The sequence below is a fragment of the Cervus canadensis genome, chromosome 29 (assembly GCF_019320065.1).
Source record: "Cervus canadensis isolate Bull #8, Minnesota chromosome 29, ASM1932006v1, whole genome shotgun sequence".
NCBI lineage: Eukaryota > Metazoa > Chordata > Mammalia > Artiodactyla > Cervidae > Cervus > Cervus canadensis.
Genome location: NC_057414.1, coordinates 25,604,688 through 25,615,542, shown reverse-complemented (window position 1 = coordinate 25,615,542; position 10,855 = coordinate 25,604,688). Strand labels below are relative to the sequence as shown.

At 40.0% G+C, this 10,855-nt stretch overlaps 1 pseudogene; it reads left to right on the top strand.

The window, feature by feature from the left end:
• Positions 1-1,660: 1,660 nt before the first annotated feature.
• LOC122430709 lies at positions 1,661-2,933 on the top strand (annotated as a pseudogene).
• The last annotated feature ends 7,922 nt before the right edge of the window (positions 2,934-10,855 follow it).

Sequence of the window (10,855 nt, the reverse complement as noted above, 5' to 3'; positions counted from 1 at the left end):
ATATGTTCACAACATAAACTTTTGGAGACATTTTTGTAAAGTTCTGTTAGATGAAAAAAGCAAAGGGTCAAAAATATGAAGTTTAAAAAAAAATATGAAGTTTGTAATCATTTGTAAAGTCTTTATAGTTGTAATTATTTTTTATATCAGTGAGTAGGAAGATATAGAAAGAAGTTCTTGGTTATAAATAAACATGGATAATTGAGGGTGATTGATGGACAGGAGATCATATAGGAAGGAGAGTGCTAAGGAAAAGGAAATGATATGCTTTAAAAATATAAAATATGCATTATATGGTCATTTATGCTATAATGCTAAAAACATGTATGTGTGGGAAGATGTGCATTGTGCATGTCATATTTTTATAGGTTTTAAAATATCATTAGCTATGTGTTAGCAATTGTACCTAAAAGTCAAAGAAACATTAGAAGAAAGATAAGGGAGGAGAAAATATTTTTACCTGGGAGAATGTACAATCCCTAATGTGAAATTTTGAGTAAAATATTGAGCTTCCAAAGACACCAGGGTTGAATTATCTTCATGCTGTGTAAACAGTTTCATAAATCTGTATTTCCTCAAGGATTTGCACTATGCAGAGGCTCCTAAGAAAATCTCTTTATCAAATCCCTGAGACCTTGCAACTCGGAATAAAATATGTATTATTATGTTGAAAACAAAGAATGCTGTTTGGATTCCTTTTTGTGGTTTAATGATCACCTCTGGTCAAAACCTTAAGTAAAAATCATGATCTTCATCTGACTGACTCTCAGAGCAAAAGAAATGCTGAGATTTATAAATGTTCTGAGCCCCTCCACAGGGATGGAGGAGATGGGGTGAGTTCAGTTCTGCTGCCTCCTGCAGCAGAAGAGCTCTTCCTCTTTGGAGAGCCATGGTGGAGGGGAAACCACAAAGACAGTTCCGGTGCCTGTAGGCAAAGAATAGTGAGCACTGAATCCTTTTTGTTTTTACTTCTTTCACAATCCATAGCCACTGGAAAGTAATAGATTTTTCTGCTTTCCGTGGTTCTGGCCCTGTATAGAGATGACTAACGGGTCTGTGGGGGAGGAAATTAGAAATTAAAGGTAGTGCTGAGATCAGTGGGTTTGCAGTGTTTCTAAGCTTTGTGCCCTTTAGGGAATTTCTTATGCAGGAGACCCAGGTTCTAGGCCTGACTTAATGACTTCCTTGTTCTGTATGCTTGAGAAGCCAAAGGTTCTCTCTGAATCTCTGTTTCCACAACTCTGCTGTGGACAAGTGATTATGATCAGCCCCTACATAGTGTCCAGTCTGGATTGTTAGCTATCACAGGGTAAATGAAGTGTGGAGAGTAAATATTAACAAATACAAACTTTAGCAGGTGAAGGAATAAAAACTGTTAGTGACAAATTGAGGGGAGAAAAGGTAAGAAGTGATTGTTTTTCTTACATTCTCTTGAACTCTTACATTCTCCCAGTATTACTATGCTGATGACTCCCATGCACTTATCTTTCTCCATATGAGCAGAGACAGATCCATTTATTATTTATTTCTGTAAAATAGTTAAGCCTCAGCAGTCTCTGGGCTTCTTGGCTCCAGAATGGGCATGGGATTGCATGGAGAATCTGGCTTCTGCCTCAAATATGACTCTATTCACCTATCTTTCAGATCCCACTGGAAGAGAATGGATATTGGAAATGGCTCATTAGTCACTGAGTTTATCCTTGTTGGTTTAATTAAACATCTGGAGATCCAGGTGCCCCTGTTCTTCCCCTTCTTGGGAATTTACATCATCACCGTTGCAGGAAACCTGGGCTTGGTCACTCTAATTAGACTGACTTCTCACCTCCACACTCCTATGTACTTCTTCCTCTTTCAGTTCAGTTCAGTTCAGTCGCTCAGTCGGGTCCGACTCTTTGCGACCCAATGAATTGCAGCATGCCAGGCCTCCCTGTCCATCACCAATTCCTGGAGTTTACCCAAACTCATGTCCATCGAGTCGGTGATGCCATCCAGCCATCTCATCCTCTGCCGTCCCCTTCTCCTCCTGCCCTCAATCCCTCCCAGCATCAGAGTCTTTTCCAATGAGTTGACTCTTTGCATGAGGTGGCCAAAGTATTGGAGTTTCAGCTTCAGCATCAGTCCTTCCAATGAATACCCAGGACTGATCTCCTTTAGCATGGACTCGTTGGATCTTCTTGCAGTCCAAGGGACTCTCAAGAGTCTTCTCCAACACCACAGTTCAAAAGCATCAATTCTTTAATTTATCCTATATTGATCTCTGTTACTCTTCTGTCATCACCCCCAAACTGTTGGTAAACTTTGTGTTGAAGAGGAACTTCATCTCCTATGCAGAATGCATGACTCAGCTGTTTTTCTACTGCTTCTTTGTCAAACCAGAGTGCTATGTACTGACAGTGATGGCCTATGATCGCTATGTGGCTATCTGCAAGCCCCTGCTGTATAAGGTCACCATGTCCACTCAGGTCTGATCTCTGCTGGCTGTGATTTTATACTTGGGGACCTTTATTGCTGCCTGGACCCACACTGGATGCATGTTGAGGTTGACCTTCTGTGATGCCAACACCATCAACCACCACATGTGTGACATCCTCCCCCTCCTGGAGCTCTCCTGCACCAGCACTCACATCAATGAACTGGTGGTTCTCATCATTGTCAGCTTTGATGTTGCTGTGCCTGGTCTCACTGTCATTGTCTCATATGCTTTTATCATTTCCAGTATCTTCTTCATCATTTCCACGGAAGGAAGGTCCAAAGCCTTCAGTACTTATAGCTCACATATTCCTGTTTTCTTTGGATCAGGGGCATTCACGTATCTTCATTCTTCTTCTGTTTTGTCCATGAACCAGAAGGACGTGTCCACCATATTCTATACCACTGTGGTATCCATGCTTAATCCTCTGATCTACAGCTTCAGATACAAGGAGATTTCTTGAGTAGAAAAATATCTTTCTGAGCTGGAGCAGTATTAATTATTATAATACAATACATCTTTCTTTCAAAATTATTTTTGTTTCTGTATAGAGTTCTTTCACATAGGAAGAAGTGAGGTGTAATAGAAAGAGGTATAATAGAAAGACTTTGACATAGAAGGTTTGAGCTGAACACTGCAAAATACGGGCATCCTGTTACTTTATAAGATTATTGGCAAGAAATTGATGCAACTTAGTATTTGTAGCAACGAATCAGGGTTCTCACACTTGTGAAATGTATTCCTTCCTCCTTTCTCTTCTTCCTATATCTCTATCTTCCCTCCCAGTGTTTTCCTCTTAAAAATCAGAAAGAATATTCACACCTTTTGAATGTAAGTTGACTAGTTCATAGCAGATAAGAATGTTCTGATTATGGAAAATTTTTACACAGAAAACACAGATTGAACTCACATTTGAACTTCAAACCTGTTTAACTGCCTAATATCTCTGTTAGAATGCTCAATATGCATCTGAACTTAATTTGTAAGAATCAACTTAATCACAGAAACATCACCAAGTCTACCAAGCTCTCTTCTCTTCTTTTGGTCTCTGTCATTGTGAATGGCACCACCCTCTACTTAATTGCTCAAATCCCAAATTGGTATCTTCCTTGATCCCCCTCTCTTTACTAGTCCTCCTCACCCAACTTATCAAGTGCTAAAAATCTTGTTCTTCTCATGAACATTTCTCATTTCTATCCAGACACCATCCTTCTAATTGGCTTCTCCCTTTCTGGTCTTTCCCCTTAAAATCCATTCTCCACATTGCAACCTGAAAGCTCCTTCCTTCCTTCCAATAATATCACATTTACCTTGGTTTACTGTGTTCAGTGGAATTTCTTTCAAGGTAAAACCAAATTTCCATAGTAGAACAAACAAGGATCTTTTGGTCTGAACCCTGTTCACCTCTCCAGTCTGATCTACTGTCACTACAACTCCTTCCTCCCTGCTTCTTCCCAGTACTCTGCTAAAGTTATACTGGACTTTCCCAAATTAAATAAACCCTTGTTCCTTTGGATACATTTTTACAAGCTCTTCTCTTAGCCTGGAACACCTTCATGTACAAATAAAGAGTCCTTTGTCTTATGCAGCCCGTTTATCCTTCAGGTATTAGGTTATCCAGAACTCCAGGAGGTCTTTCCCAAAAGATGGGTAGATGACCTTCAGGTATGTGCTTACCCTGTTGTGGCAAATATTCCACTGTACTGAATTTTCTTTCCTTCCTAAATATTCAATATCACTCTATGTATTTAAAGATAAGAAAATTTTGAGATATTTATTTGCAGGAAAAATTTCAGTTCAATACAAAGGACTATGCAAAGTAAGACATGTTTATTTATTCAACTTGGATTTTCAAAACTGGGAAGAGAATCACATGATAACTTATAGAGAACATAAAGGGTTTCTCTTGTTTTCTTTTTCCTATCTTTCCGTGAAAACTCATTTTGCTCACTGAACAATGAGGCTTCTTCCCTGGTTATATTCTATGTACTTTCCTTTTTCTAGCATGCTCTTATTATCTTTATAACCCACTTTGTTTTCTATTGATATTTTAGGTATCAGTTGAATGGAAACCTGTGTAACCCACCTTGTAAAGTTTAGGTACTCTTTTTTTTTTTTAATTTCCCACAGTGTAGCAGTCAGGCCTGACATGGAGTAATGAGAGCAATTTTCACATGCTTTCCTAATCATCTGATTATCTGTCTCCCCTGTGAGGGAAAGCACCTTGGGTGTCTTCTCAGTTATATCTCTAGGGCTTAACATAGTGTTGGGTATTTGGTAAAGGCTCAGTAATTTATGTCTGGAATAAGTGAGTCCTTCAATTTGATTTTAAATTTTGAGTCATAAAGAAGAGATATTTGGGGAGAAGGTGAGTCATTCTAAGAATTATTACCACTTCCTCCTGGAATGAGTTTTGTAACAATTAACTTCCACAGTGCTTTTCTTAATGCACAATGATGGAAAACAAAGATTGATTTATTTTTATGTAGATTGTTGTGTGTGTTTAAGAGTCAGGAAATGAAGTTATGAGTTGGACAGACTCCTAGAAGCCCATTAGAGTGAGCAAGCTCACAGTTTCTGGTTTAAATTTTTACTACCTGTGTTTAAAATTCAGTTCTGTCATTTGCTAAATATGTGACTCTGAAAGACTTACTTAACATTTCAGAATATCTATTTCCTCATTTCCAAAATTAGAAAAATAATAATATCAACTTAAAAGGATTTTTGTGAAGGTTGTTATTTATTTGCTTGGGATTCAAGCTACAGTAAATGAGGTATAGTCCTGGATTTGACCCTACATAGTAGTATCATTTCACTTTTAGAGTCTCAGTTTAATAATCTGAAAAATAAGAGTCTTGGCTGGACAATAACATGTTCTATTAAAAACATCTTGCAATCACTGTGTCTCAATTTCTTGACTCATATGCCAATAGGACTGAACTGGATTAATCATTCTTAATTTGGGTGTGTGTTGGAGTCACTCAGAATAATAATTAATATTATTATCTTCTTTTCCATTTCAAGACCCACTGTATTGGAATGGATCTGTCATCAGGGCTCAAGATTATGCACTTTTAAAACTCTTTTCAAATGATTATGCTACTGTTTGGCTAACTAGTAATTTAGAGCTTTCCACTTCTAATGTTCTGTGATTCTAAAATTATCTCTGGACAAGGAGATATGTGGGCACATATAAACTTTAATAATAAGCAATTTCATGGTATCAAGAAAGTTAACTAGGTATTTCAAGAAGGAAAGAGGAGTCAGTAGTATTCAGGGCTGCAGAGAGTTTAGATAACCTTTGCACTGGCTGTATTCTGGCCACCTCTTCTGAGCATCTTCTGCTTCTATTAGGTCTGTACCATTTCTGTCCTTTATTGTGCCCATCTTTGCATGAAAAATTCCCTTGGTATCTCTAATTTTCTTGATGAGATCTCTAGTCTTTCCTATTCTATTGTTTTCCTCTATTTCTTTGCCCTGATCACTGAGGAAGGCTTTCTTATCTCTCCTTGCTATTCTTTGGAATGCAGCATTCAAATGGGTATATCTTTGTTTTTCACTTCCCTTCTTTTCACAGGTATTTGGAAGGCCTCCTCAGACAAGCATTTTGCCTTTTCACATTTCTTTTCCTTGGGGATGGTCTTGATTACTGTTTCCTGTACAATGTCAGGAATCTCTGTCCATATTTCCTCAGGCACTCTCTCTATCAGATCTAATCCCTTAAATCTATTTGTCACTTCTACTGTATAGTCATAAGGGATTTGATTTAGGTCATACCTGAATGGTCTAGTGGTTCTCCCTCTTTTCTTCAGTTTAAGTCTGAATTTGATAATAAGCAGTTTATGATCTGAGCCACAGTCAGCTCCCAGTATTGTTTTTGCTGACTGTATAGAACTTCTCTGTCTTTGACTGCAAAGAATATAATCAATCTGATTTCGGTATTGACCACCTGGTGATGTCCATGTGTAGAGTCTTCTCTTGTGTTGTTGGAAGAGGGTGTTTGCTATGACCAGTGTGTTCTCTTGGCAAAACTCTATTAGCCTTTGCCCTGCTTTGCCCTGCTTCATTCTGTACTCCAAGGCCAAATTTGCCTGTTACTTCAGGTGTTTCTTGACTTCCTACTTTTGCATTCCAGTCCCCTATAAGGAAAAGGACATCTTTTTTGGGTGTTAGTTCTAGAAAGTCTTGTAGGTCTTCATAAAACCGTTCAATTTCAGCTTCTTCAGCATTACTGGTCAGGGCATAGACTTGGATTACTGTGATATTGAATGGTTTGCCTTGGAAATGAACAGAGATCATTCTGTCATTTTTGAGATTTCATCCAAGTACTGCATTTCAGACTCTTTTGTTGACTATGATGGCTACTCCATTTCTTCTAAGGGATCCTTGCCCACAATAGTAGATATAATGATCATCATCAAATTCACCCATTCCAGTCCATTTTAGTTCACTGATTTCTAAAATGTCGATATTCACTCTTGCCATCTTTTGTTTGACCACTTCCAATTTGCCTTGATTCATGGACCTAACATTCCAGGTTCCTATGTAATATTCCTCTTTGCAGCATCAGACTTTATTTCCATCACCAGTCATATCCACAACTGGGTGTTGTTTTTGCTTTGGCTCCATCTCTTCATTCTTTCTGGAGTTATTTCTCCACTGATTTCCAGTATCATTTTGAGAACCTACCAACCTGTGGAGTTACATATCCTATCCTTTTGCCTTTTCATACTGTTCATGGGGTTCTCACGGCAAGAATACTGAAGTGGTTTGCCATTCCCTTCTCTAGTGGACCACATTTTGTCAGAACTCTCCACCATGACCTGTCTGTCTTGGGTGGCCCTACATGGCATGGCTCATAGTTTCATTTAATTAGACAAGACTGGTCTATGGGATCAGACTGGTTAGTTTTCTGTGGTTGTGGTTTTCAGTCTGTCTGCCCTCTGATGGAGGATAAGAGGTTTATGGAAGCTTCCTGATGGGAGAGGCTGACTGAGGGGGAAACTAGGTCTTGTTCTGATGTGTGGGGTCATGCTCAGTAAGTCTTTAATCCAATTTTCTGTTGAAGGCTGGGGCTGTGTTCCCTCCTTGTTGTTTGAGCTGAGGCCAAACTGTGGTGGAGGTAATGCAGATAATGGCGACCTCCTTCAAAGGCAACATGGATGCACTGCTATACTCAGTGTTCCCAACCCTGCAGCAGGGCAGGACTGACCTACGCCTCTGCTGAGGTTCCTGAACACTCACGGGCAAGTCTGGATTGGTCCCTTGTGGGGTCACTGCTCCTTTCTCCTGGGTCCTGGTGTGCACAAGGTTCTGTTTGTGACCTCCAAGAGTCTGTTACCCCAGTACTGTGTAAGGTCTGGCAGCTCTATGGTGGGCTTAATGGCGACCTCTTCCAAAAGGGCTTATGCCATACATGGGTCTGCTGCACCCAGAGCCCCTGCCTCTGCAGCAGTTTACTGCTGAAACATACCTCCTCAGGAGACAGTCAAACATAGTTGTCTCAGTCTCTGTGGTATCTCTGAGCCCTGGTCTTGTTCTAATGGGTGGGGCCATGTCAGTAAATCTTTAATCCAATTTTCTGTTGAAGGGTAAGGTTGTTGAAGAATACACAGAAGAACTACACAAAAAAGATCTTCAGAACCCATATAATCATGATGGTCTGATCACTCACCTAGAGCCAGACATCCTGGAATGCAAAGCCATATGGGCCTCAGGAAGCATCACTAGGAACAAAGCAAGTGGGGGTGATGGAATTCCAGTTGAGCCATTTCAAATCCTAAAACATGATGCTGTGAAAGTGCTGCACTCAACATGCCAGCAAATTTGGAAAACTCAGCAGTGGCCACAGGACTGGAAAAGGTCAGTTTTCATTCCAATCCCAAAAAAAGGCAATGCCAAATAATGCTCAAACTACTGCACAATTGCACTCATCTCACATGCTAGCAAAGTAATGCTCAAAATTCTCCAAGCCAGTCTTCAACAGTATGAAATGTGAACTTCCAGATATACAGGCTGGATTTAGAAAAGGTAGAGGAACCAGAGATCAAACTGCCAATGTCTGTTGGATTATTGAAAAAACAAGAGAGTTCCTACTTCTGCTTTATTTGTCAGGATGCATTTAACAGGAGGCTTCTTGTGTGCTGTTTTGGATCTGTCAGGAATCCTTTGGCCCTTATTAATTCCTGAATATTCAGGAATTAAGAGGAGAGGCATGCCTTTCCCGGGGCTGAGGAATTCAGGCATTTCCTTTGTTAGTTTCTCATTATGGTGGTAAGTACCCTCTTCTCTCTTTCATAGGGATCCCTTGTGTTTTTTAAGTCTGGAATTTTAATCTTTATCTTTGCTGAGAATAACTACCTTGTAAGACAGTATATATGCCCACGCCATGTTGATTAAGACACCTTTGCTCCATCAGAGCTTGGGTCCCTGTGTCTTTCTTTCTTTCTCCCTCTCTCTCTCTTTCTGGCTGATTCCCTGGAGCACAGAAGCCGGCTGCGTAACCCAGGAAATATTAGCCTCTTTCCTTCTTTCACTCTCTCATCTTTGACTCCGGACCACAAGGTTCTGGTCCAATAAAGGACCAACAAGTGGTGCCCAGAAACAGGGGCTTGGCATATGTGGATTTGGACTGAGTGAACCCAGAGGGCCTATTGAGGCTGGTAAGTACTAAGATATGGGTCAATCAGCTGGAAAGCCTCCTCACATTTCTACTTTACTTTATCACTTATTTAAAGTTCAGGGATTTTGGGTTTCATGCCAGCAAACAGAGACTTGCCTTCAGACAGTGGTTGAATGTAACCCTTGCTTCCCTGATGAAAGTAGTTTTGATTTAGAAATTTGGCATCAGGTAAAAAAAAATGTTGAATGAGCCATCAGACAGGGAAAAAATATTCCAATAGATTTCTGGCCCCTATGGGCTCTCACTGAAGCTGTGATTCTGCCATTTCAAGGTAATTCTAGCCCTCCTGATATTTGGCAACAGGCAGAACACTTATTACATGAATATGAATTAGATGATGAAGCCTTACAAAAGGTCAAATTAGAACAACATAAGATACAGTGAAAGTGAGAAATCGATTTAAGGGACTAGATCTGATAGACAGAGAGCCTGATGAACTATGGACGGAGGTTCCTGACACTGTACAGGAGACAGGGATCAAGACCATCCCCATGGAAAAGAAATGCAAAAAGGCAAAATGATTGTCTGAGGAGGCCTTACAAATAGCTGTGAAAAGAAGAGAAGCGAAAAGCAAAGGAGAAAAGAAAAGATATTCCCATTTGAATGCAGAATTCCAAAGAATAGCCAGGAGAGATAAGAAAGCCTTCCTCAGCAATCAATGCAAAGAAATAGAGGAAAACAATAGAAAGGGAAAGACTAGAGATCTCCTCAAGAAAATCAGAGATATCAAGGGAACATTTCAGGCAAAGATGGGTTTGATAAAGGACAGAAATGGTATGGACCTAACAGAAGCAGAAGATATTAAGAAGAGGTGGCAAGAATACACAGCAGAACTGTACAAAAAAAATCTTCGCAAGCCAGATAATCACAATGGTGTAATCACTCACCTAGAGCCAGACATCCTGGAATATGAAGTCAAGTGGGCCTTAGAAAGCATCACTATGAACAAAGCTAGTGGAGGTGATGGAATTCCAGTTGAGCTATTTCAAATCCTGAAAGATGATGCTATGAAAGTGCTGCACTCAATATGCCAGCAAATTTGGAAAACTCAGCAGTGGCCACAGGACTGGAAAAGGTCAGTTTTCATTCCAATCCCTAAGAAAGACAATCCCAAAGAATGCTCAAACTACCGCACAATAGCACTCATCTCACACACTAGTAAAGTAATGTTCAAAATTCTCCAAGCCAGGCTTCAGCAATATGTGAACCGAGAACTTCCAGATGTTCAAGGTGGTTTTCAAAAAAGCAGAGGAACCAGAGATCAAATTGCCGATATCCGCTGGATCATCGAAAAAGCAAGAGAGTTCCAGGAAAACGTCTATTTCTGCTTTATTAACTACGCCAAAGCCTTCGACTGTGTGGATCACAATAAACTGTGGAAAATTCTGAAAGAGATGGGAATACCAGACCACTTGACCTGCCTCTTGAGAAATCTGTATGCAGGTCAGGAAGCAACAGTTAGAACTGGACATGGAACAACAGGCTGGTTCCAAATAGGAAAAGGAGTACATCAAGGCTGTATATTGTCACCCTGCTTATTTACCTTATATGCAGAGTACATCATGAGAAACGCTGGGCTGGAAGAAGCACAAGCTGGAATCAAGATTGCTGGGAGAAATATCAATAACCTCAGATAGGCAGATGACACCACCCTTATGGCAGAAAGTGAAGAGAAACTAAAAAAGCTCTTGATGAAAGTGAAA